Source organism: Canis lupus, chromosome 14 (assembly GCF_003254725.2).
Source record: "Canis lupus dingo isolate Sandy chromosome 14, ASM325472v2, whole genome shotgun sequence".
NCBI lineage: Eukaryota > Metazoa > Chordata > Mammalia > Carnivora > Canidae > Canis > Canis lupus.
The window spans coordinates 10,976,260-11,001,102 of NC_064256.1; the positions used below are offsets into that span (position 1 = coordinate 10,976,260).

At 36.3% G+C, this 24,843-nt stretch overlaps 1 long non-coding RNA gene and 1 other non-coding gene across 9 annotated transcripts in view; one reads left to right on the top strand and one right to left on the bottom strand.

The window, feature by feature from the left end:
• Window positions 1-24,843, top strand: part of LOC112675026 (uncharacterized) — a 331,068-nt gene that overhangs the window by 61,586 nt on the left and 244,639 nt on the right. The gene's annotated exons all lie outside the window — the stretch shown is intronic.
• Window positions 5,570-5,675, bottom strand: LOC112675149 (U6 spliceosomal RNA). Its single transcript, XR_003145782.1, has one exon. It is a non-coding gene; the product is annotated as a U6 spliceosomal RNA (small nuclear RNA).

Sequence of the window (24,843 nt, forward strand, 5' to 3'; positions counted from 1 at the left end):
AAAGGGTTATTGTAGATGTTAACTAAAGATGAGGTCACACTGGAATAGGGGGGGATCCTAATTCTCTATGACTGGTTTCCTTATCAAATGGAGAGAATGGACACATGGACACACATATGTACAGAAAGCATTCCATGTGAACATGAAGACAGTCATCTATAAACCCAGGAGAGAGGCCCAGAATAGTTGGCTCCAGAAGAAACCAACCCTGTCAATATGTTTGATTTCAGAGTTCTAACCTCCAGAACTGGGAAGACAAGAAATTTCTCTTGTTTGAGCTATACAGTTTGTGACACTCTGGTATGATAGTCCTAGCACACTAATATACTTTCCCTGGAGCACTGACCTTTGTGGACATTACATATCCTTTTGAAAATATAAACAGAACAATGGAGCTCTCTCCAGAGAAATGCAGATAGCCACAATTTTACATATAATTTCAAGAGTTCACAGATATTCTGTAGTCCATCCACAGACCCAATCACACCCTAGACCAGAACTTCTCCCAACCTCTTTTTTGGTGATGCCCCTGAACATATTGTCTTACACCAAACATTTACCGTGAAAAAACCTACTCTTTAGTGTGTGGCAGCATCTTATAGCAATAGAAAGAATTATGTTCTGAAGGGTTGGTGCCTTGGAGCTGTGACCCATAAAACAGTATTCAACTTCTTAGAAATACCTTGGGCCCTACTACAGCCCCCTGTAAAAACCTACAGCTGCTTTTCTTTATCTTTGCTTTCTTTGTTTAATTAAGACAAGCTTTCTTTTATAACTGCTACATGTAATTTATAGGGCCAAGCATGGAAACAGAGTAAGCTGTTGTTTTGGTGTGCTTTATTTAGGGAAAGAACTTGAATGCAAAGTGACTATTTATAGTTATATTTAAGGGTGTGAGGAGAACAAAGAAGCTAAGGAGTGGTTCCCCAAGATAGAGGGGCTCTTATGGAGAATATGGGAAGAAGACAAAAACTCATTTTGCTTCCTTCACACCTTGCTTAGTGAGTGTCTAACACATATTCTGAATCTCACATAGTATGTTCTACATGCACAGAATTATGAAAATAAATATGAGAACCTGCCTTCATCCCTCTATGTGTGTGTGTGTGTGTGTGTGTGTGTGTGTGTGTGTGTGTGTATTATATAGCTATGTCTTGTTGTCTAGGAGTTGGCTTTCTCCTTCTGCTCAAATAAGCCATGTATCTATTATTGTGGTTAAAACTCTGTGAAATTGTCTGTCTTCTCTTGCATTTTCTAGCCACAGATAGAAACTGCCCTTGCCACAGCTTCATGTTATCCTTGAAGAATGCCTTCCACTTGTGTTTGTATGATTTTTCTCTGTCATTTGCTTTGAGGAAGAGATACCTTGTCTTGATAGTGCCAGTGCCGCTCATATATTGACTCAGAAGAGTGAGTCTATGTTGTTCAGCTGTCATTAGTATTGTCAAACAAACATTAAGCACCTTGGCAGATAATCTCATCTGCCAACCAAATGAGAGTTCAGAAAGTACAGCTGCCCCTGACGTTTGCTGCCACAGGATAGAGAGATCATCATTTAGGATCCTTCCTCTCATGCTGCTCTCAGAGGCCTATCTGCAATTCTCAATTATTTGTATCAACTGAAATCCTGCTCACTTTTAACCACTTATGTATGTGCCACTTTCAGGAAGTCCTTGTGAGTCTCAACTGTAAGCGGTATCCATAATTTATGATCTTCCTTAGGTCATAGTATTATACTCCTAGTGCATTTGTTATGTCCACTTCCCAGACTAAGGTGCTGAGAATATGCTTGGTCCTTTTCATTCTGCATCTCTCTCAGTACTTCACACACGATACTCACAACAGGATGCTTTGGAATTAAGCCCTTTAATACCTGGCTCTGCCACATAGTCTTCCTGGGTTAATCAGAATTTGAGTTGGCTTTTGAATTTGAGGTAGTAGTTTTGCATATAGAATGAAGAATATAGGCAAAGGGACATAACAGAAGATGCCAGTCAGTATCATTTACTGAGATCTTACGATATGCAGTGAAAATGTAGTGGGAAATTAAAAGATAGGAAAATAGAGAATGAGGGAAGGAGTTGAGATGGAAATTTGGGAAATAAAATTAAGTTAAAGATCATAAAATATTTAGATTTATATAGCAATTTTCTTTCAAGGAACTTAAAGGAATTGCAGTAATATGGGCACATGTCAATCCATTGCTATACATTTTATATCACCAGAGATAAGATAATGCCTGGAAGCAAGGAAGAATTCAGTTAATATTTGTGGGATGAGTATATGAAGTTCTTGGTATTTTGGAAGAAAGAGGATTTATTAAATAACACTGGATTGCAAAAGGATGGTAGAGAAAACCAAGACTGATTTCTAGGCTTTAGCCTTAATTTTAGGAAGATATATGGTGGTGGCAGAGGGAAGGATGGAAAACAGTGGTAAGAGAGTTGATCAGATCTTGAATCTTCCTGGTAAAAAGATGAATGGGATGTTGGTACAAATGCAAATTATTAGACACTGGCTCTACTCTGTTCAGCTCCCAAAGTATCAGGCCTCCAACAAAAGCCTGAGGTCTAAATATGCTGTGTCTCAGCAAACTTATCTAACATATCTGATAGTGAAAGTTTTTCTATTGTGGTGAGAATACTTAACATGAGATTTAACTTCTTAACAAATGGGTAAGTGTACAATACAGTATTGTTAACTATAGCCACAATGTTATATAGTAGATCTGTAAAAACTTAATCATCTTGCATAACTTTTTTGAAAGACATGCTCCCAGGCTGCCTTAAAGCAAGACATCACTCCTTCTGTTAGATTTATCACTTGAAAAAGAAACACTTTGAATTATGCACAGTGAGTAACCCTGAAATAATATTGATGTGTTCTTTTTCTTTGGGCATAATGCAGAATGGGTGTGAAAGTGGGTACAAGAAGTGGTACAAATTAACAGAAATAATATAGTGAAAGTGAAGAAAGAAAAAGACCAGCTTAAAATACTTTGTCCAGTAAATAATTATCAAAAACCTAGTGTGCACCAGTAAATAACACTCTAAAGGGAAACACACTGGTATTTTTGGGGAATAATGAAGGTGATTTGGCTGAGATCTGTGGGAAATGAGAGAATAGAATGGTAGGAGATAAGAGCTGACAGGTGGCTAGAGACAGATCTGGAGGTGATAAGCAGTTTAGACTTTATTCTAAGTGTGATGCCTATACCCTGGAAGCTTTTTTTTTTTTTTCTTTCTAGAGAAGGGGAGAGAGGAGGAGGAGGGACAGAGGGAGAGGGAGAGAGAATCTAAGCAGACCCTATACCCAGAGACTGTGGTGGGGCTCAATCTCAGAACTCAGATCATGACCTGAGCTGAAAACAAGAGTCTGAAACTTAACATCAAGAGTCTCATGCTTGGGATCCCTGGGTGGCGCAGCGGTTTAGCGCCTGCCTTTGGCCCAGGGCGCGATCCTGGAGACCCAGGATCAAATCCCACGTCGGGCTCCCGGTGCATGGAGCCTGCTTCTCCTTCTGCCTATGTCTCTGCCTCTCTCTCTCTCTATCTCTGTGTGACTATCATAAATAAATAAAAATTAAAAAAAAAAAAGAGTCTCATGCTTAACTGACTAAGCCACCCAGGCACCCCACCCTGGAAGCTTTTGAGTGAAGTGACATGACCTGATTTAGTTTTTAAAGCACTGTCTGGTTGTCTGGTGGAGAATGAAGTATAGTAGGGCAGAAATGGAAGCAAGTTGACTGATGGGCATGCTATTGTGCTAGTTGAGGTAGGCATGAATGATAACACACAAGGATAGTAGAAGGAGAGCCAGCAAAAGTGACTGGATTTAGGAAATGTTTTGAGATATACAAGTTGACAAGACTTGCAGATAAATTTATTGTAGGGGAGAAGGAAAGAAATTCAAAGATGACCTCTAGGTTTTTGTACTTAACTTCTGAGTCAGGTGAAGAAGACTGGAAGAAGCTCTGGAGGGGGTGCAAGGCTGCCGCTCTGGGTAGATGCCTAATAGACACTCACTGGAGAAGATGAGTAGGCTAGGCTGTTGGATACATGATCCTGGGATTCAGGAGGAGGTCAGGGCTGGATATATGCTTTGGGCAGTCATTAGCAGAAAGATGGTATTAATATGCAGAAACTAGATACAGCCATATGGAAAAGTATTGATAGAGGAGAAAATGGAGCCTGGCCTGCGTCCTGGGCACTCTAGCATGTAGAAATCAGGAAGAGGAAAAGGATCCAGCAAAAGAAGCAGAGAAGGGTGGGCAACTGAAGAGGCAGGAAAATTAGCATAGTAGAGTGTCAAAAACAAATACATGTCAGTACGGAAGTGATAACTGTGTCAAACACTGCTGGAGGGTTGAGAGAGATGAAGTTTGAGAACTGGCCACTAGGCAGAGCAAGATGGAGGTGCTGATAAATTGACTGAAGCAGGCTGAGAAGATAGTAAGCAGCAAGGAAGTTGAATTAACTATGTCCACTAAGTTTAGCCACAAAGGGAAAAAGAGCAATGAGACCATGGTTACAAACAGGAACAATTCATCCACTGCAATGGGAGGAAAGGTAGAATTTAAGGGTATAGATGCAGGTAAAGACCAATTTGATATTGAAAACAAGAAACCATTATCTTTAGACGGCAAGAAAAAAAAGAGTAAACAATTGTACTTTCTTCAAAATCATCCATTGCCATGTTTGATATTTAATGGAATGTTGGAACGTGGAAGAATGGAAACTGCAGTAGGGTTGTGATTACGCTCTTGGTGTAAATTTATTTTCATGCTTCATGTTTATATACCAGTTGTTTAAACCAGTAATTTTAATCCTTAGGAGAGCTTTCTAGACAATTCTGTGAAAAATAAGTAACATGAAAACATTTAAAATGTTTTAAATTGCTGCTTTGGCATCAAGCTAAAACATAATTTTGCTTTGATTACTATGTCTTTTTCTGCATGTATCTCTAAAAGTATTTTAAAAACATAGTGGAAAATTTAGTGGTAACAGGTGATTCTACAAATAGTTATTCTTCTGGAGTGTTATGCAATAAGCATAAATATATAAACAAAAACAGCTTGCTCTAGTTTCTTAAAATTATAATATTCAGAAGTTTAATGCTATTTGTCTCTGCTTTGCTGAGTAACAGTGGACAAGCAATTTAGCTATACCATAACTATTCAAATATGTAAAATTGTTGACAAAATGACTAGGGTTTTAAGATCTCAGGATCCTCATAATGAAGCAGGATTAATACATATTTTTCCAATTTTTGTATTGTAAAAAAATACATATAAGATTTACCATTTTTTAAGAGAAGGAGAGAGGTGGGGGAGGGACAGAAGGAGATGGAGAGAGAAGAGAGAATCTCAAGCAGGCTCTAGGCTCGATCTCACAACCCTGTGATCATGACCTGAGCCAAAATCAAGAGTAAGATGCTTAACTGACTGTGTCACCCAGGTGCCCCTATCATGGTACTATTTTAACTATTTTTAAATGAACAGTTCAGTATTATTAAGTACATTCATACTGTCGTGCAACCGTCACCACTATCCATATCCAGACTCTTTCATAAAAATAAGAAAGTCTTTATGAATTTTCATGCCATCATTGAGCAGGTGCCATGCCAATCTTCTCTGTAATGTTCTAATCTTAGTATATGTGTGCCAAAGTGACCACTTATTCACAGTTTAAAGAAAATACTTATTTACATAAATAAGAAAAAAATTATAGAAACTGTGTCTCTGAAAGATAAGCCAGAACCATTTGATTATTATTATCAAAATAAAGGCTTAGATCAATTCCATAATATCAAGATATTGAGTCATGGAGGGTGACTATGATGTTTTTCCATAAAATACCCTTTGATTATACACTCAGACAGAATATGGGATAGATTATTTGAACCAAAATGATCATGCTCTATTTTCCTAATTTTCTGGTTGAAAATGAAACAACTAAACAATGATTCAAATTCAAATTGATGGAGTTCTTACTCTATGCCAGGCATTATGCTACATAATGTACATGCTTATCTAGCTTAATCCAACAAGAATGCAATGAGGTAATTCTCTTATTTTCATTTTAAAGATAATAAAACTTAAGACTATATTTGGAAAGCTATAATTAACCATTCATGGTTTCATAACTAGTAAACTGTGGGTGACAGAGGTACCCTTTGGCCAGGCTGATCTCGTTTGCTCTTGACCTCTGTGCTCTAGTGTGTCTATTTTAAAGTAATGGAAGACCACACCTCTCCCAAGTTTAAAAAATTAAGGCCTTAGACTGCCTCTCCAAACTCATGCTGTTCTCATTAACACATTGTTTTTGCTTGTGCACTTACGTGCTGAATAATGATACTTAATCTCATCAAGGTTTTGAGTTGGACTCACAGTTATTTCTACATGTTTTACTAGCAAATATTTTCTCTATGGCTGCTGGGAGAATGGGGGATGGGAAGATGGGGGAAGATTTCATCAATGTTCTTTGCTTCAATTTCTTCATATTCATTCCCATAATTTGCTGACTTCTAAGAGGACGCCTTTGAAATTAGAACATTTCTTAAAATAAAACTGCTGTGCCAGAAGACTCCATTTAGAACTTAATTTCAGCTCTTATCTACGATATTCCTGCATCTACATTCTGATTTTCACACCTGTTATGCACTGATATCTTCATTTGTTTTCAGAATTTGCCCTAATGGAGCTTTATTATCATACATTCTCTATTTGAGGAAGTCCTTACATATTTGTATGAAGTTGGTGAGGTTTCTGCCTGTTTTATTTAGACTTCATGTTGTGGGCTTTCCTCACACTGCACTTCCACTGCTGTTCTTTATTAGGAACTCTCAGCTGTAGTTAGGTGGAAAGAGCAAGGTTCTGGAAGACAGTTGAACCTGGTTTGACTTTGGCTCCTCCACTTATTACACATAATGCAAGATTATGGTCAACTTTTTAATTCCTAAGATTAAATATAATTGGAATTTTAATTTTAGATTTAGACAAGATGAAATAGAGATTTGTGCAGCTGAGTGGAAACTATTTCCTGATTGTTGAGGAGCATGGCATAGGGGATTGGGAAGTGGCTTTAATGTTACCCCAGCCAACATGCACAAGTAACAAAGAAGCAGGTCTAAGTGAGTTTCATGTTCCTCTTATGCTCCCTTCTTTTCCATGCTTCTTCCCTTTTCTTCTTGGAGCTTCTTCACTCAGCACATTTAAACAACCGTAAACACTACCCCATGGATGAGATTAGATCCATAAGGGCAGATAAGAGGGAAGAAGAGAGAATGACTTTCCCAGTCCCATTCCTTTTACTTTCCTCCTTCCACACTGGATTCCGACATTACTGGCTAGTGTATCTCAATAGAGGTCCACCCACCACCTTATTATATGAGTTACTAGCCTGGCTTTTCATTTATAGGTTTGTAAATGCTGAGAGAACTATTTTTTTATTTACTTAAGAAATGTGGTATATACATATGGAATACTATTTGGCCTTAAAAAGGTAGGAAATCCTACAATATGCTGCAACACAGATAAACCTTGATGACATTATGCTAGGTGCAATAAGCCAATCATAGAAAGGCAAACACTGCATGGTTTCACTCATGTGAGGTAACCAAAAGTCAAATTCATAGGATCAAAGAGAGGAATGATGGTTGCCAGGGGCTGGAAGGAGGAAAAAATGGGGAGTTATTAATCAGTGGTCATAGGGTTTTAGTTACGTTGCATACGTTCTAGAGCTTTGTACAACATTGCACCTACAGTCAACAATACTGTAATATATACTTAAAATTTTGCTAAAAGGATAGATCTCGTGTTAACTGTTCTTTACACAATAAAATTAAAAAGAAATTTATTTTCTACTGAGGAAAGCTATCTTACACTTGAATTATGCTCAAACTTCCAAATCGTGTCTGGTTTCTCTTATCTGGCAATTTTTCATAGAACTTAATTTTGTGGAGTCAAAGACCTGAATTTCTGTGGCTTGATGTGCTTTCTTAGATTATGTTACCCAGAAAAAAAAGTTCTGACTATGTACTGCAAACAATATATGCCTTAAACTCAGAATTATTGCTTAAATAGTAAACTTATGAATATTTCCCATGTTATCACTTAGGAGATGAAATATTACTTTGAAGTTTGATTCTCCCTTTTAAAAAAATAACTTTCAATTACTTTCTAAAGTTTGTACCAGATGTAATTCTTCATAAAGAGTATAGTATTTATTCAACATGAGCAATTCTCAATGTTTTCAGCGTCCAATTTTGTTGCCTCAATTTTAATTGTGAATTGTGTTTTCTGAGCCAGGATTGTTTCAAATGAATACAAAAGTTTCTATTGTTTGGTGTACTACAACATGAGCACGCCTGAGTTGCAGCCATTGAAATGCCTCACATGGGTCAGTTTTTGTTATTATCCCCACCAAGACCCTCCTTTTTTTCTTTTACATGAGTGAAGCAAGAAGCAGCAGCTATTATTTGACCAATTTATTTAAAAACAAAAGTGAGTAGTCACTCACTCACTATGTATCTCTTAAAAAGATGACCAGACATGTTTTTAAACTCTGAATGCTACAACTAAATTTAGCCAAAATGCATTGCTTTCCGAATGCTTCTAAAATGGAACACTGTGCTTTTGATTGCTGCTTTTGGAGTCTCATTAAGACTCTAAAAGGTCAAAGGAACAAGGACTGGAGGAAAATACATTCATTTACAATACCAGCACAATCAAAATGTAGAAATCAGCCACATATGACATGTGTTTGTTCCAAGATATTTGTACAATGCCAAGTCCCCTTTTTATGGGTAGCTGATGTGTTCAAATGGAGTCATGTACTCCACCAATGTCTACTGTGTTGTTACTAGTGGAAAAATACTTTAGACTGCCAATTGTTTGCTCCATAAACTATTTTTTGAACAGAGAGTGATGTCAGAGTCAGATATTTTTGCTTTAAAATGAAAGCTCTATCTCCATAGATTTAAACTTTCTTGAGATAGGCATCCTTCCCAAGGCCTCTGCTCTAACACACACTTTAAAAATTTCATAAGGTGAAATTGGCAACTGGAAATTTGCCACTGAGGGATGACATCAGGTTTTGACAAAGAATACATTGGAAGTACAAGCTACCTTAAAACTCAGTTTTCCAAAGAAGAGTCTGACTAGCTTGAAATTCAGTTTTCTCAGGCACATTCCGTAATTTATTTCTGCTAGTAATAAGATTACTGTCTTGTGTGTGATGATATCCTATAGAGCAATCAATGGCAACTTTCCTTTAAATTTAGCCTTTAATATTTCCCTTCCCTAACATATTAAGACCTCATTACTTTAAACATAACTTTAAACACCTTATTACTTATTTTTTTATATTCTATATTTAGCTTTTATTTTCTTTGGCTCAAAATTATAATAAAGTAACCACAGTACTTACCTTTTTGTGTCCATAACTAATTGATATAGTATTTAACATTCTTAATGTATTAAGACCTAACTGTATTCCAGATATTAGTTGAGGTGCTAAGAACTCAGTAGTTAATTATGCAGATAAAAATCTCTGCTTGGGGCACATGGGTGGCTCATCAGTTAAGCATCTGCCTTTGACTCAGGTTGTGATCCCAGAGTTCTGGGATCAAGTTCCCTGGTGGGCTCTCTGCTCAACAGGGAGTCTGTTTCTCCTTCTCCCTAAACTGCCCCTCCCCAGCTCATTGTTCTTTCTCTCTCTCTCTCTCTCTCTCTCTCAAGTAAATAAATAAAATCTTAAAAAAAAATCCACAAAACTCTGCCTGCATAATAGGCCTTTAATTCTGGTATATACATCTATGCCTGATTGTCTTTTTCACCCTCAATCTCCAGAAAAAATTCCAAAAATTTTCCCCCCATCTTATCATTTTATTTATTTATTTTTAGTATTTTATTTATTTATTCATGAGAGACACACAGAGAGAGGCAGAGACATAGGCCGAGGGAGAAGCAGGCTCCATGCAGGGAGGCTGTTGCGGGACTCTATCCCAGGACCCCGGGATCACAACCTGAGCCGAAGGCAGGTACTCAACCACTGAACCACGTAGTCTTCCCTATTTATTTTTTAATCTAATCATTTTTGTGTTTTAATTTTTAAAAAATCTTGTCATTTTAAAGGTTGGGTAGTTTTTGAAGTAATTACTATGAATTGTTTTCAAGCAGAGACGATAGTGTTCACTGTATTCCTTAGAGGTGAGAACTAGATCAATGCTGTTTAACGTTTTATCACTGAATATGATCTGTGTTTCATAATGTGTGTCTAATGGACCACCTATATCAGAATCTCCCAAGGTGGTGGTTACTATCCCTGAGACCCCTTCCTAGTTCCTGATTCAGAATATCAGGATGATGGTCCGGAATGTGTGTTTTTAACCAACAATCTAGGTGAACCTTACACATGCAGAAGTCTAAGAATTAATTATGAATTTAGACAAATTTATGATATTATTTGCCTTTAATTCTTTCTTTATAACTAGCTTAATAGGCACTGGTCAAAATATATAGAAAGAAGAGGTCATCTGCAGGATTTATTGAATATTGGATTGTTTTACATGTGGGCCTTAAGCAGTTTGTATGCAGGAGTATGTTCAGATGAAGTATGGATTGACTTTAGCTTAATTAGAGCTTTAGCCTGTTAACCCTTGACTACAACCATTTCTCATACAGCCCTGAATTGTATAAGTAAATACTCATCTCTTTTGGATCAGTGAAGCAATATGTCATAAAGACACTGCTTGTTAAGTTGAGCCAAATCATGTTCATTGCTGTACAACTCTTTCATAGAGCAGTATGTGTAGATCTGAAATGATTCCTCACTCTTCTTAGTAACTAATTGAGTGGAACCTTGTGGGTCATTCCTAAAGAACAGAATATGGCAAATGTGATTAAGATGTCACTTTCAAGATTAGATTACAAAGAAATTGTGGCTGCCATTTTTATATTCTATAATCCTTCCTTCCTCTCTAACTGGCTTGCTCTGAAGGAAGCCAGCTGCCATGTTGTGAGCTGACCTATGGAGAAGTCCACATGACAAGGAGCTAATATCTCCAGTCAATAGCCAATGAGGACTCAAGGCTGTCAGCAGCCACGTAGGTAGTGAGAAAGTGTATTTGATGGAGCCATGATATAACTACACCCTGGCTTACACTTTGTGAGATACTCAGAGCCAGAGGCACCCAGCTAAGCTGTACTTGGATTCCTGACTCATAGGAAAGGGCTAATAAATATTTATTTTTTTAAGCTGCTATACTTTGGGATAATTTGTTGTCTTGGTCCATTTGGGGTGCTATAGTATACTACCATGAGCTGAGTAGTTTATAAATAACAAAAATCTATTTTTCACAGTTCTGGAGGGGAATTAAGAATTAAGAGCTAACCTTTTCTTCAGATTAATTTGCAGTTTTCATTTGCTTTAACCCTATGCAAACTTGACTAAAGTTAGGTTTTATTCTCTTTTCATTATCCTTTTGATTAGCTTTTTTGTTGGAGATGCCAGAGAACTCTCTTTGCATATTACATTTTACAACTGTTCTTTTTCTAAGATGGATAGGTATACATGTGTGCAAACACACATACAGCTGAAAGATGACCCAATTTATATTTGACTTTGTTGTGTATGAGAACAACATTTGTAAATAATATGCAGACATCTTGTAAGTTTGAATGTTGTTTGGGATCCCAGGGAGCAGAACTTTGGGATTTTTATTTTGAAATATTCTATTCCTATCTTACCAGAATTAACCTCCCTCCCACCTTCTTCCCAAAGGTAAATTGGATAGATAAATTACATCTATCCCACTAGGGTGCCTAGGGTTGAACACATTCCAGGAGAACTCTTTGAATACTTGATTTGTTCATAAATTTTATTTTGGGCAAAAAAAGGTATAAATTCATCTAGTAATTCTGAGTCTTTTCTATCTTGAAAGAAGAAATTATATGGTAACATTTCAATAAGGAACATGAAAATATATCTCTCTTTTGATAAGTATAACTCTTTTTCAGATTTCAGAAATTAGGTTTAATATCTATTTGAGATATAAATGGTATGAAACATTTGTTCTGCAGGGTGTGACTCAAATTTCAAATAAGGCATCTGAAAGGCCCACAGGTCAACTTCCTCAGTGATAAATTCATGTAAACTATGGATTTTAAAAATGAAAACATTCTTGGGGAAGAAAATGCTGTTTAGAGGTTGCTGATTCTTTATAGAAGATATTGATTATGTTAATTAAATGCATTTTTAAAAAAGATTTTACTTATTTATTTATGAGAGACACACAGAGAGAGGGATAGGGAGAAGCATGTTCCCTGTAGGGAGCCTGATGTGGAACTTGATCCCAGGACCCCAGGATCACGACCTGAGCAGAAGGCTGAGGCTCAACCTCTGAGCCACCCAGGTGCCCCTATGTTAAATGAATTTTAAGCAGTATTTTCCTAGCATTTTACTAGCTAGAATCTCTCACCCTATTGACCACCCCTTTATCATCTCCTACATTTAACCCACTACAAATTAATACTGGTCCAAGGTTGTATCTACCTACAGAACAAGCATTGCATGCAGAAAATGTCTATTTTTTTTCTTCTCTCGGATTTGAGAAACTTTATATTATGATGAGAATTGGAATAAATCCCAGATGTCCTTAATTACAATATATTCCCACTTCAGAGTGGAAGTGTCATAATTTATAAACTTCTAGGAAATAAAAAGAGGACAAATACCCTTTGGTTGTGTGTTAATAAACAGACATATATTATTTCTGCATTTTTTCATATTACAAAAGCAAAGGGTTTTTTTTTATTACTTTTGCACAGTTAATTTATTATTTTCAAGTTGTACCTAAGCTTCTGGCACACAAAATTAATAGGCTCTTGGAAACCCTCTCTAAACTGTTCAGAGTCAACAGTGGTCCTTCCCATCTGTCATCTAAATTTGTAGCATGTCTCCTAGGTGCATTAAAACAAAGATACACACTAAAGTTCTTTCCATTCCATCGGCGCAAGTAAAAATATAAGAATAGTCATAAATGAATGCTTTACATGAAAACTCTAAACCTGGAAGCCCTGATTTAAGATAAACTTGGTTGTCACTCAGCTTTGCCAACCAACTCTTTCAGACTGCAAATGACACATTTATTTATAGAGCTATTTAGATAATACTGGAAGAACGTTTAATGACTTATTTTCTAAGCTAGCAACCAATGTCAACTCCATGAGTCTGATGACTGCTTATAAAATGATCTGTCTGTATCTGTTTTCTGTTGAAATAATTAAAATTGAAAGTGATAAGAGCATATTAATATTTAACATTACACCTATTTTAGCCATATTCTGAGAGAATTTGTTTTTTGAGAGAAGAGTATTTTTTGACCCTGGATTATGGCATTAAATTTGCTGAGAATGAATTAATTCATGGCTCCCATTGATCCTTCTATGATGAGAAAATAGTGGAAAAGTTGGGTAATTTCAGAATTTTATGTTGCCTTATGTTAGAACTGAACTCAGTTTAGTCTGGGAAAATTATGGTTAAAGTGAAACCAAGTTTGGAATTAAAAAAACAGTACTACATATAAGGAGTCCAAAGAATGAGACAAGGCCATGAATGGGAAAAAAGGAAACAATGTAGTCAGAAAGCTGGAGAAAAAGAGAAAGTTTTAATGTGGCTTTAGCAATTGGTCTGGTATAGTGGTTTACAAGTGAGGTCAACCATTTTCAGATAGTGCCAGTATTTTTGAAGTCATAGCAGCACATCAAAGTTAGATTGGGGTTGTGAAATCACACACATTTTACAATCAAAGGGATTGTAAAAGCAAGATACAAACCTTAACTGTCCCTACTCCTTCCCATAATTGCTGAAGCTCCTTCAGTATTTATTTTTTCTTGGTATAGGGTAGCTGAAAGTTGAATGACCATATACCCAGGTTTGTCTGACTGTCCTAGCCTGATTTTTGTATAATTATGAATAACAGGGATCCCTGGGTGGCGCAGCGGTTTGGCGCCTGCCTTTGGCCCAGGGCGCGATCCTGGAGACCCGGGATCGAATCCCACGTCGGGCTCCCGGTGCATGGAGCCTGCTTCTCCCTCTGCCTATGTCTCTGCCTCTCTCTCTCTCTCTGTGTGTGACTATCATAAATAAATAAATAAATTTATAAAATAAAATTAAAAAATATTTTAAAAAAATTATGAATAACAACTCCTTCCACTCTCCTGAATATCCCAGTTTGGTTGATAAAGTCTATGGTTACTCTAGTTAATACTCAGCATTAAAAAATATGAGCATTTTAGTCTTCTCTGGATTATTAGATTATTACCTTTTTATTAACCTAGAAAACCGGTTGAAATCCATATAGGTAAGGAAGATTTGTTTGATTATTCCTTCTGTGGAGGATGACAAAGTATATGGAAGGGATGAGATGTATTTCTGGAAAGAAAAAAAAAAAACTAAAAACCTTTGTCAGAGAAATTTGGTTCTTATGCATTCAGAATATCAAAGATCCACAGACTATGAGGATAAAGTTAGGAAAATTGATATAAAGATAAATTACTTATCTCTTCATTAAAGTTTCTTTACTCCCCTCTGAGGGTTTGTCATATTTTTTCATTTGGAAGCTATTCCTATTTCTTTAAATTTTGCTTGACTCTCTGTGTTGGTTTCCAAACATTAGGTAAAACAGCCATCTCTCCCAGTCTTGCAGTGGCCTAGCATGGGAGATAAACCTTACCTTTCAACCCTGGCCTACCTCTTGGTTGTCCCTCAAACCTCTGTGATTATCCCAGTAGCCAGTTTTATCTTGAATGGCTCCCAGGGGTTGTGGGTGTGGTAACACCCATCAGTGACCCAAAGGGGGGCTCAGTCAGCCCCTGGATTCTGGCTGACTGGAAGCCAGACCCTCAGGCAGTAGATTTTAAAGTATGCTTGTCAGGGAGACAAGCCTAAGCCCCTGGCCACCAGTGCTTGGTGATCTACAGGTATCGTCTGGACTGCTACGTGAAAATCGTGGCACCAGATATAAAAACTGGAGCACTGGATGCATATAAAAGCTCCCCTCTGGAGATACTGGTGCTCTGGAGCCAGAAGAAGGGAACTGGAATGAGGCAGAGGGAGAGTATGTAGATGGTGCCCACCAGGAAATAGAAAAAGGAAAAAAAAGATGTCTCCTGCTGGCTAGAGAGAGGCAAAGACAGAGGTAAAGATGATGCCTGTCAGCCAGCAGGCCCCCAGCTGTGTGCTGAATTAGATGCCTGCCCCTCAGGCCTACACTTTAAGCTTCACAAGTCTCATTCACAGAAAAGTCTGGGCCCTTCTCAGCTGCCTGCACCAAGCCCTGGAGAAGCAAGCCCAGCTCCTGAGGTATATTCTCAGATCCTTAATAGCCTTCTGGGTCTGATGGACATGAGCCCCAGACATGTACAGAAGGATACAGGTCTTAAAAGTTTGGGGATGCCTGATATGGGTTCACACCCTTCAGTCTCAGGGAGAATTCTGGGATTTGATTTCCCCTCTGTATTGTGGGTCATGGCATGTGAGTGTGGCTTATGACCAGACTGTGTCCCAGCCCCTGCTATCTGCTTCTATGTGAGCCTTCTCTTGTTTGTCAGAGGCCTAGCAGTTGTTCAGATTTTAGATTTTAGATTTTGTTTCTTGTTTTTCCTAGAGGAAGTTTTTCATATATTTCTACAGATTGAATGTGGGAGGGGATGAGCCCAGGATCCTCCTATGTCACCATCTTGAACCAGACAGAACTCATTGATATAAGGAAGTACTGATATGCATGATAATTTCAATAGGTATAATGGAAACTCAGGGTCAGATAAAATTTAGCACAGCCCATAAATGAATCTTAATTGAGATGAATATTAAATGATTAAGTTAATATGACAATGTGGCCCTTTATTATGCATATTTTTTATTCAAGGGCTATTAATGCCAAAACACGGTTATCACTTAGGAGGATTGAAAAGGAGAATTCTATATGTTTAAAAGTAGATAGGAAAATAAAACATTCATGGGGATTTGAATTTGAAAGTTGAAATTTATTTATCACTTCTTATTTTGTGAAGTCCATGTTCCAGGCGATGCTGAGACCTTTTTCAGAGAGTCAGCAATGTTCAGCTGGCATGGGACCTCCGTGTGGGCACTCTGACAGCAGAAACATAAGGGAATCCCTTGATCACTTGAATGTTCAGTAATGAAGTTAAAGTGGTACTGTGATCATTTCTGTAATTAGAAGATGAAAGCTGATTAATAAGTGGTACTAATTTGGGCGGAATTAAAAGTTTGTGCATGGTTAAGTGTTAAATAGAATATTTGAGTTCTATGATTTATATTTTTATGAAAAATATGTGAGATTATTTTTTAAAGGCTCAAGACAGGGGATCCCTGGGTGGCTCAGCAGTTAAGCGCCTGCCTTCAGCCCAGGGCATGATCCTGGAGTCCCAGGATCGAGTCCCGCAACAGACTCCCTGCATGGAGCCTGCTTCTCCCTCTGCCTGTATCTCTGCCTCTCTCTCTCTCCCTCTGTGTCTCTCATGAATAAATAAATAAAATCTTTTTTTGAAAAAAAGACTCAAGACTTTTGTCCCTGACCTTCTCTACTCTAACCTCCTCAATATTGAGACAGAGTGGTTTATACATATTCTTGTACTTACTTCCCATTTTCTAGTTAACCCACTGCAGTCTGGCCCCATGCCAGATACTCTGTAGATACTCTGAAACTGCTCTCACAAGTCATATTTTCAGTCATATATTGGACTTCTCTTTTGCATTTGATTCTGGGATCATTTTCTCCTTGATAGTCCGTACTTGCTATGTGTCCTGCTACTAGCTTCTCCTCGTTCTCTATAACTAGCTCTAGTTTCCTTCAAGGATTCCTGTTTATCTAGTATTTCCTATAACTTTCAGTCTTTATCTGCTCTTTTCTTAAACTCATTTATTCTCATGGCTTAAATTTCCACCTATATGTTGAGTACTTCCGAATATATTGCTGTAGAATTGACATCTCACTGAGGTTCAGCTCTATTTCTCCAGCCACCTTTAGGATATCTTTGTACAAATGTTCACAAGCATTTAACTGGTGCTCTGCATGCCTCACACTGAATTCATTAAATTATTTCTCAAACCTTACTCTTCTCTTCCCATATCATCTAACTCAGTTCAAAAGAGAAAACAAACTCAGACTTAGAAATACTAGAAACTTATAGTCAAAAGGACATAAGTCAAGTTATTGATCTGTACTTAATGTTACATTTTTTGAAAAGGCAAAAGCACTTTAACTATGAAATAGATAATCAAATACCATGATAAAAATGAAAATCATAAAAGCTAGCTGTTTTAATGCTTTGGGATATAAAGTTTGAAAATTAACTAAGAAAGTCATAAACATTAGGTCCTTGGAACTCTTGGACAGGTAGGAAAGCTAAGGACAAAAAAGCCAAATGATTTATCCTGATACCATAGACAGATAATAACTTGGATATTCCAAATTCATGCTCATTTTATTTCTCACTGCATTATTGGGCCAAGTGATATATGATAAACTGTTTCTAAAGAATAGTGCTTTTCAAAATTTTGGGCCTTAGGACCCCGTTATACACTTGAAAATTACTTAGAATCTCAATGAACTTTTGTTCATATAGGTTATATTTCTTGATGTTTATTATATATGAATTTAAAACTGATATTAAAAATGTGTTCATTTAAAAGTAATAAAGCTAGTATACATATTAACGCAATATATTGTTATGGAAAAATCTATTTTTGAAAAAAATATTGAGAAGAGTGACATTGTGTTGTACCTTTTTGCAAATTTCTTAATGTCTGATTTAATAAAAGACAACTGGATTTTCTTCTGTCCTTCTGCATTCAAGCTGTTGCATCATTACATGTCATGTAGCCTCTGCAAGGTTCAATTATACACTCATGGGAGGAGAGAAAAAACAGGGAACTAATATTTTAATTAAAAGGAAGATAGCTCTGATCTCTTTAACTCCCTGAAAGTACCTGGAGGATTCTCATGGTTCTAGGACTACCCTTTGAAATCTGCATGGAATATTGAAAGTCCTATTCTTTCAAAGAACTATTGAATACTTGTTCTGCAGTTATGCTTTGTGAGCATTTTGGACAATTTAACTATTTGTGTTCTCATTTTCTTATAATGTAGATGTGTGGTTAAAAAACATGGACTCTAGGGACACCTGAGTGGCTCAGCAATTGAGCATTTGCCTTCGGCTCACGGCATGATCTTGGGATCTGGGATCGAGTTCCACATCGGGCTCCTTGCCTGGAGCCTGCTTCTTCCTCTGCCTTTATCTCTGCCTCTCTTTCTCTGTGTCTGTCATGAATAAATAAACAAAATCTTTTTTTAAAAAAAGGACTCTAATACCAGAAAGTTTTGCCACTTACTAGCAGGGGACACTGGGAAAGTCACACAGTCTTTCTCTGCTTTGTTGGAAAAATAGAGATAATAACAGACTCTAGTTTTATAATTATTAACAGGATTAAATATGTTAGTATTTGTAGAGTTCTTCTACAACCACAAAGTAATAGTTGTATTTCTTAAATAAAACAAAATATTATATTTAAAACAAATATTATACATAAATATATTTTATTAGCTTCAGGATTAAAAATAATAAAGTTTAGAAAGGCACAGGAAGAGTACTTGGTACATAATATGTGCTTGAACAGAGTCTTAGAAACAATTATTTATAAATAGTTTCCAGATATCATTAAAAGCCCATGGTCTAATGAAAAGAAATAATAGAATTGGAAGAGGGCCGTGCAATTCCAATAATTTTCAATGTATTACAGATGATACTACTGATGCATTGCAAAGCTAGGTTTCTACCAGGCTTAATACTTCAATTATCCCAAATTTGCAACTCAGGATAATGAGTGCTAGTATAAATATGTGCTGCATTTTACAATGGAAATATGAGCAAGTAACAAGTGGTTCTGGTTCTCTCTCTTTCCCTCTCATTTGTTAATTTTAGTTGTTGGGCCAGGGCACCTCGGTGTTACAAACCAGAAAGCATAACCTAACAAACAGTGAATATCCAAATCTTTCGAGAACCTTATTTTTCATTCAATTTTTATAATTTCACCCAAATACATAATATATTTCACTTGATAAAAAAATTACTGCTGCCAACTTTAAAGCAACTTTGATTGACTCTGTCTTTATTTGAGTTCTGACTCCTGCCTCATCTTTGTTGCTACATTTTGGCTTTCATCCTATATGGGTGTTGGAGAAGTGATGTATGTGCCCTTTTGTGTGAATGCCATGGCCATTCCACTGCTCTTTCCTCTTCTCCTGGTGGTGCTGGTTTTATCCTGTTGCCTTAGGAAAGGCAACACTCGTGCTCTGCTTAAAGAGTCGTTCTTCCCACCCAAAGGGAAATATTTCTCTTGAAAATGTGCCACCCCAATTCAGTTAACATTAGAGGATTGATATCTCTGTGAAGATACTTATTTAACCCCCAAATTGAAACCTTCTCTTTCATGTTTATGATGTCTTAGGTGGGACTTGCCCATAGTGAGTGTTCAGTAAACTTTTATACTCTTTTCAAATACTCTAGGGATTATTCCTTATTGAGGATAGATATGAGGGAAATAATTCTGTACCACTTTTTTAGGATTCATCCAGAGTAGAGTATTTGTCCATTGATTTATCCTTGACCTTATGGGAGTATCCTGCTATTCCAGGAGTCTTCTTTGCAAGGCAAAATGGACAGAGATTGGAACAAATACTTCTTCCATATTGGCTTCTGAAAAAAATCTGTGTATGAAATTTTTATTATCTTTATTTTGTATTCAAGGAACTTCTCCAAGAGATTAATTGATTCTTCTAAGGTTAGTTTGTTGATATGTACAAACCTGAGACCTAACTCAGAAGATCTGAATCCAAGTCCTGCCTACAATTTCCCAAGTTGTGCAATTTTATTGCAATAGTGCATTTTTGGAGTTTTTACCTCAATCTTAAAAGAATTGCTTCCAAATTTAAACATTTCTGAGTTTTTAATTTAATATTCTATAATTGAAGTTAGTTCAATGAAAGAAAATCCATAAGCTGGAAACTCTGTTTCAAATCTATTAAAATGGAAAATGAAATAAAATAGCCCAATTATTTTACCTGATGGTCTCTAGCTAAGGAAGCATAAGACTATGTAATAAATCCCTCCAGGAGTTTGAGAATTCGGTTCAACATGAAAGGCTAAATAATTGTATTATTTTCTCAAAGTCTCTGATTTTTTTTTAGTATTAAATTAAACCATAAATAAATTATAGTTAAATCTGGGGAAACAATTAGAAGAAAGCATAAATTAATAGAAGCTTTTATGATGAATAAATGAGAAAATTAGTTAAGCTTGAAGACAGTAAAAAGGAGTGATACCAACTACCTATGAATAAATAAAGGTAGATCCTTGGGAGGCCATGGATCAATTTTATGATTATTCATCTTAAAATAAGGCATTAATCATCTTAAAATCCTAGACAGAAAAATAATTTCTTCAAGTTTTGATATGAAGACATCATTCTAAGAAGGGTTGCACAACAGAATAAGCTCTTCGAGAAGAGAAGGAAACCCTATAATAGGAAATCCTTGAAGTCAGGCTAATGGATGGATTAATATTGATGACATTGATCCTCTAATGAAGGAGAGTTGCTTAACTAACCTGCTAGGGAACGTTACTGATTTCAATTATGTTTATCTGCTTGGAAATAATACTTCAAGGGAGTCTGGATAGCTGGGAATATATTAATTCTTGCTTTTTCAGATTGTCCAAAATAAAAAGATGTTGCCAGAAATTCATCAAGTCAGTCAGTTAATAAATGGAAAAATTTTAATTCTGATTCTTTTTAAATTCTCAATCTATATATACTTAAACTTAATTTCCACCTTGATTTAAGTTGTAGAGACTTCTTCAATATCGTCTTAAATTTTGTTAGTGTTTTATCAATAAAAGAAGGTTTTCATATTTGCTAATTTGATTTTACCAGAGATTCCTATTTCTTACATGATATATGTATTTTATTTCAAGATGTGTATTTTAAAGAAGAAGCAAAAGTGTAGTTTGCAAAATAAACATATGCTTCATTGGTGCAAAAGACAAATTTCTGAAAGAATGTGCACAAACTTAGTTTCTGGCTTAAAATGACTTTTTAGGGGGCTCCCAGGTGGGTCAGTTGGTTAAGTGTCCCAACTCTTGAGTTTGGCTGAGGTCATGATCTCAGGGTTGTGAGATCAAAACCCAAATTGGGCTGTACACTCATTAAGGTGTTTGCTTGAGATTTTCTCTCCCTCCTTTTGCCCCTCCTCCTTCAAATAAATAATCTTTTAAAAAAATTTCTTTAAAGATGGCTTCTTGGGGTGCCTGGGGGTTCAGTCAATTAAGTGTCTGCCTTCAGCTCAGGTCATGATCCGGGGTCCTGGGATTGAGCTCTGCTTAGGGCTCCCTGCTCAATGAGGAGCCTGCTTCTCCCCTTCCCTCTGCCTGACACCCCCCTGCTTGTGCTCTCCAGCTGTTAAATAAATAAATAAAAATCTTTAAAAAATGGCTTCTTAGTTTTCTCTCAAATTTCCATCAAATTACTTATGAAACCAAAGAAAGTTAAAAGAAAACAAAGCTTTGTAGATTTAACTTTGGTGGTTAAAAAAGCCACCAGCCAACCAACCAACCAACCAACCAACCAACCAACCAACCAACCGTTTGAAGCTTTACAAGAATGTTGTAAAGGTATTTATTACAAAGACCATAGCCTTTTTCCAGAGACCCACTTCAACCTTCAGTGGTTTCAATCATATCCATTATAACAAAATAATCCAACCCAGGATAATGTGTTCCACCTGGTTATGCCTTTTTAGTATCTCTTTTTTTTTTTTTTTTTGAAGAACAATTGTTCCTCAATCTTTCCCTTATTTTCTTGACTTTGGCATATTTTTTTAAGATTATAAGTCAGGTCCTGCCTTTGTTATTCATCGGTTTGAGTTTGTTTGATGTTTCCTTATGATCAGATATAAATTAGGTAGTTTTGGCTGGAATGTCAAAGAAGTGATGCGTGTTTCTTCCATAGTGTCTTTACTGGGCACATATGATGTTGCTTGTCATTACTTGTGTGGTTGTGGTTTTGATCAGTCGATTAAGGTGGTTTATCTTAAGTTTTTCCACTGTAAAATGACTTCTCTTAACCTCCTCAATTAAAGCTTTTTTCAGGGGTAGGTATTTTGAGATTATGCAAAAGTTGTATTTCTCATCCTACTTTCCCCGGTGAATTTTAGCATCCGTTGATATTTTATGCATGAATTAATTATTACTGTAATGGTGCCAAATACTAATTTTCTGATTCCATCATTATTTCTACATTTTTAGTTGTCATTCTACTGTAAGGACAGTTTGAAGATTTTCTTTCCATTTATTTATTCATTTACTGATTTATGTGTGTAGACTTACAGACTTCTATTTTTTCTTAAGGTGCTATGTTTTACAGAATTAAAAATAAAATCAAAATTTAAAATAACTAAAAATAGAAAATAAAATAAAACATATAGACCTAGGTTTGTACCTAGTGGTAAAATAGCCTCATAGGATTGTTTTAAGTGACTTTAAAAATGAAGTAATATGACTGTTCAGTCCTAGTAGGATATCTTAAGGTCAAAAGAACATCTCCCCAAAATCAAATATTTTAGTAATTTTTAAAAAGATTTTTATTTATTTGAGGGAGAGAACACAAAGCAAACTCCCCGCTGAGCAGGGAGCCCCTCACAGGGCTCAATCCCAAGACTCTGGGATCATAACCTGGGCTGAAGGCAGATGCTTAACTGACTGAACCACCCAGGTGCCCCAAATATTTTAATAGATTTATTGTTAATGACAGTATTGGCTGCTGTGATGGCTATTGTATAAGCAATACCGAATAAAGCAAATAAGTAGTTATTTCCAGTTCTGTCCACTGAAAAGGCCAAGGAAACTGTGCTGGTGCAGTAGAATTGAGCACTCCTTTTTTCTTTTTTTTAAGATTTATTTATTTATTTATTTATTTATTTATTTATTTGACAGAGAAAGAGCTAGAGAGAGAGAGAGAGAGCACAAGCAGAGGGAGGGAGAGAGAAGCAGGCTCGATCCCAAAACCCTGGGATCATGACCTGAGTCTAAGGCAGATACCTAACCCAGTGAGCCACCCAGGCACCCTTCAAAGAGCACTCGTAATTCCATTTTTCACTAAAATAAATCAGAGCTCTTGGAGAATTAGTGATTCTAAGTCTGGGGCAAGATATGCCCAATACGAATTTTAAATCACTTGTCATATCAGAAGGCAAGACTAACTACTGGGTTCATGTCCAAAAAAACTCAAAAACTGGTTAAGATACCAACTCCCAGAAAACAGCAATTTAGGTAGTAGGGATGTGGAGATGGTAGTAGGGATGTGTGGAGAATGACACATTGCACTCTGGCAGGTTTAACCTCAATGTGCTAATTAATTGAGAGGAGTAAAGGAGTTTATGTTAGAAATTATAAATTTGCATGCATTTCATTCAGTTTGAGTATTAGTGATCAGATTGTGGAGTTAAACAAAGACACTGACCTATTCTAATAGAGCATACTAAATGAATGTATCTTGTAGACATTGGAAACTGGTTTAAGTGATGTCCCAATTGTAGATTTCACTGTAAGCCTGAGGGGATTCCCGCACTGTCTTCTGAATCAGAAGACAGTAAACAAAGTAAAAAATAATAATTTATATACTTGTCTCTTAGCAAATACCAGATGTTGGAAGCCTGTTTTTCATTCCAAGATGATTAAATGGAAATATTCAATGTAGAGGCTACCACAAAATACAGCAGATAGTGGTAAAATCATCTGGAACAATGTAGGAGCATAACTCTGAAGATAATGTATTAAAGGAGTTCAAGGCAAGTGTTTTATGATATTAATAATATTTGAGAAAGCATGTATTCTATTTTTGTGCTATCTATATGTGGTTATTAAAATTAAAGGGAATTAAAAATTAATTTCCTCAATATCACTAGTCACGTTTCAGTCACATATGGTCACATGTGGCTAGTGGCTAGTGCATTGGACAGAATAGATTTAGAATATTTTCATCATGACAGAAAGTCCTGGCAGACACTGCTGCTCTGTACAAAAACACAGAAAGTCATTTGGAGATAAGAGTTTAAAATAAAAGGGAAATTGACTTTAAAAATTTCAAGTGTTAGAAAATCAGGAGAACAATTGGATAATTGTTGCAAACAATAGAAAATAGAATTGGAATTATAGGAGATTAAATTCACAATATAACAGATGAATTACAAAAATCTCCACCTAAATGGAGAGAAATTAAAGATGCATGAAGATAGCATATACTTGCACCTGTGCACCTGTGTGTACACACACACACACACACAAACATACACACATAAAGATAATGAACACACACACACAAATACATACACACAAAAAGATAAAGAACAGAGAGATAATCTAAGAATTTTAGGTGTTCCTAAGGAAGAAAAATTCCAAGACAGGAAATACAGGCAAATTGAAAGATACATTTCTGGAACTGAGAGAAGAGACTGAGAGAGGTTTTACTACATTATGAAGCAGAATAAATGAAAATGGATTTAGCCTATGGCACACCTGGCAAAGCTTTTGAATTAAAAGAACAATTTAAAATTCCCACTACCATTGAAGGAGAAAATTAGGTTACCAGTGTAATATAGTAGAAAATTATTGCTCATCAGAATTCTTAGAGTGTTTTCTCCTTTTCTTTTGAAGATTGATTTAATCAGTAACCACTCCCCCAAAGTTACTCTCTTCTGTCCTGAATA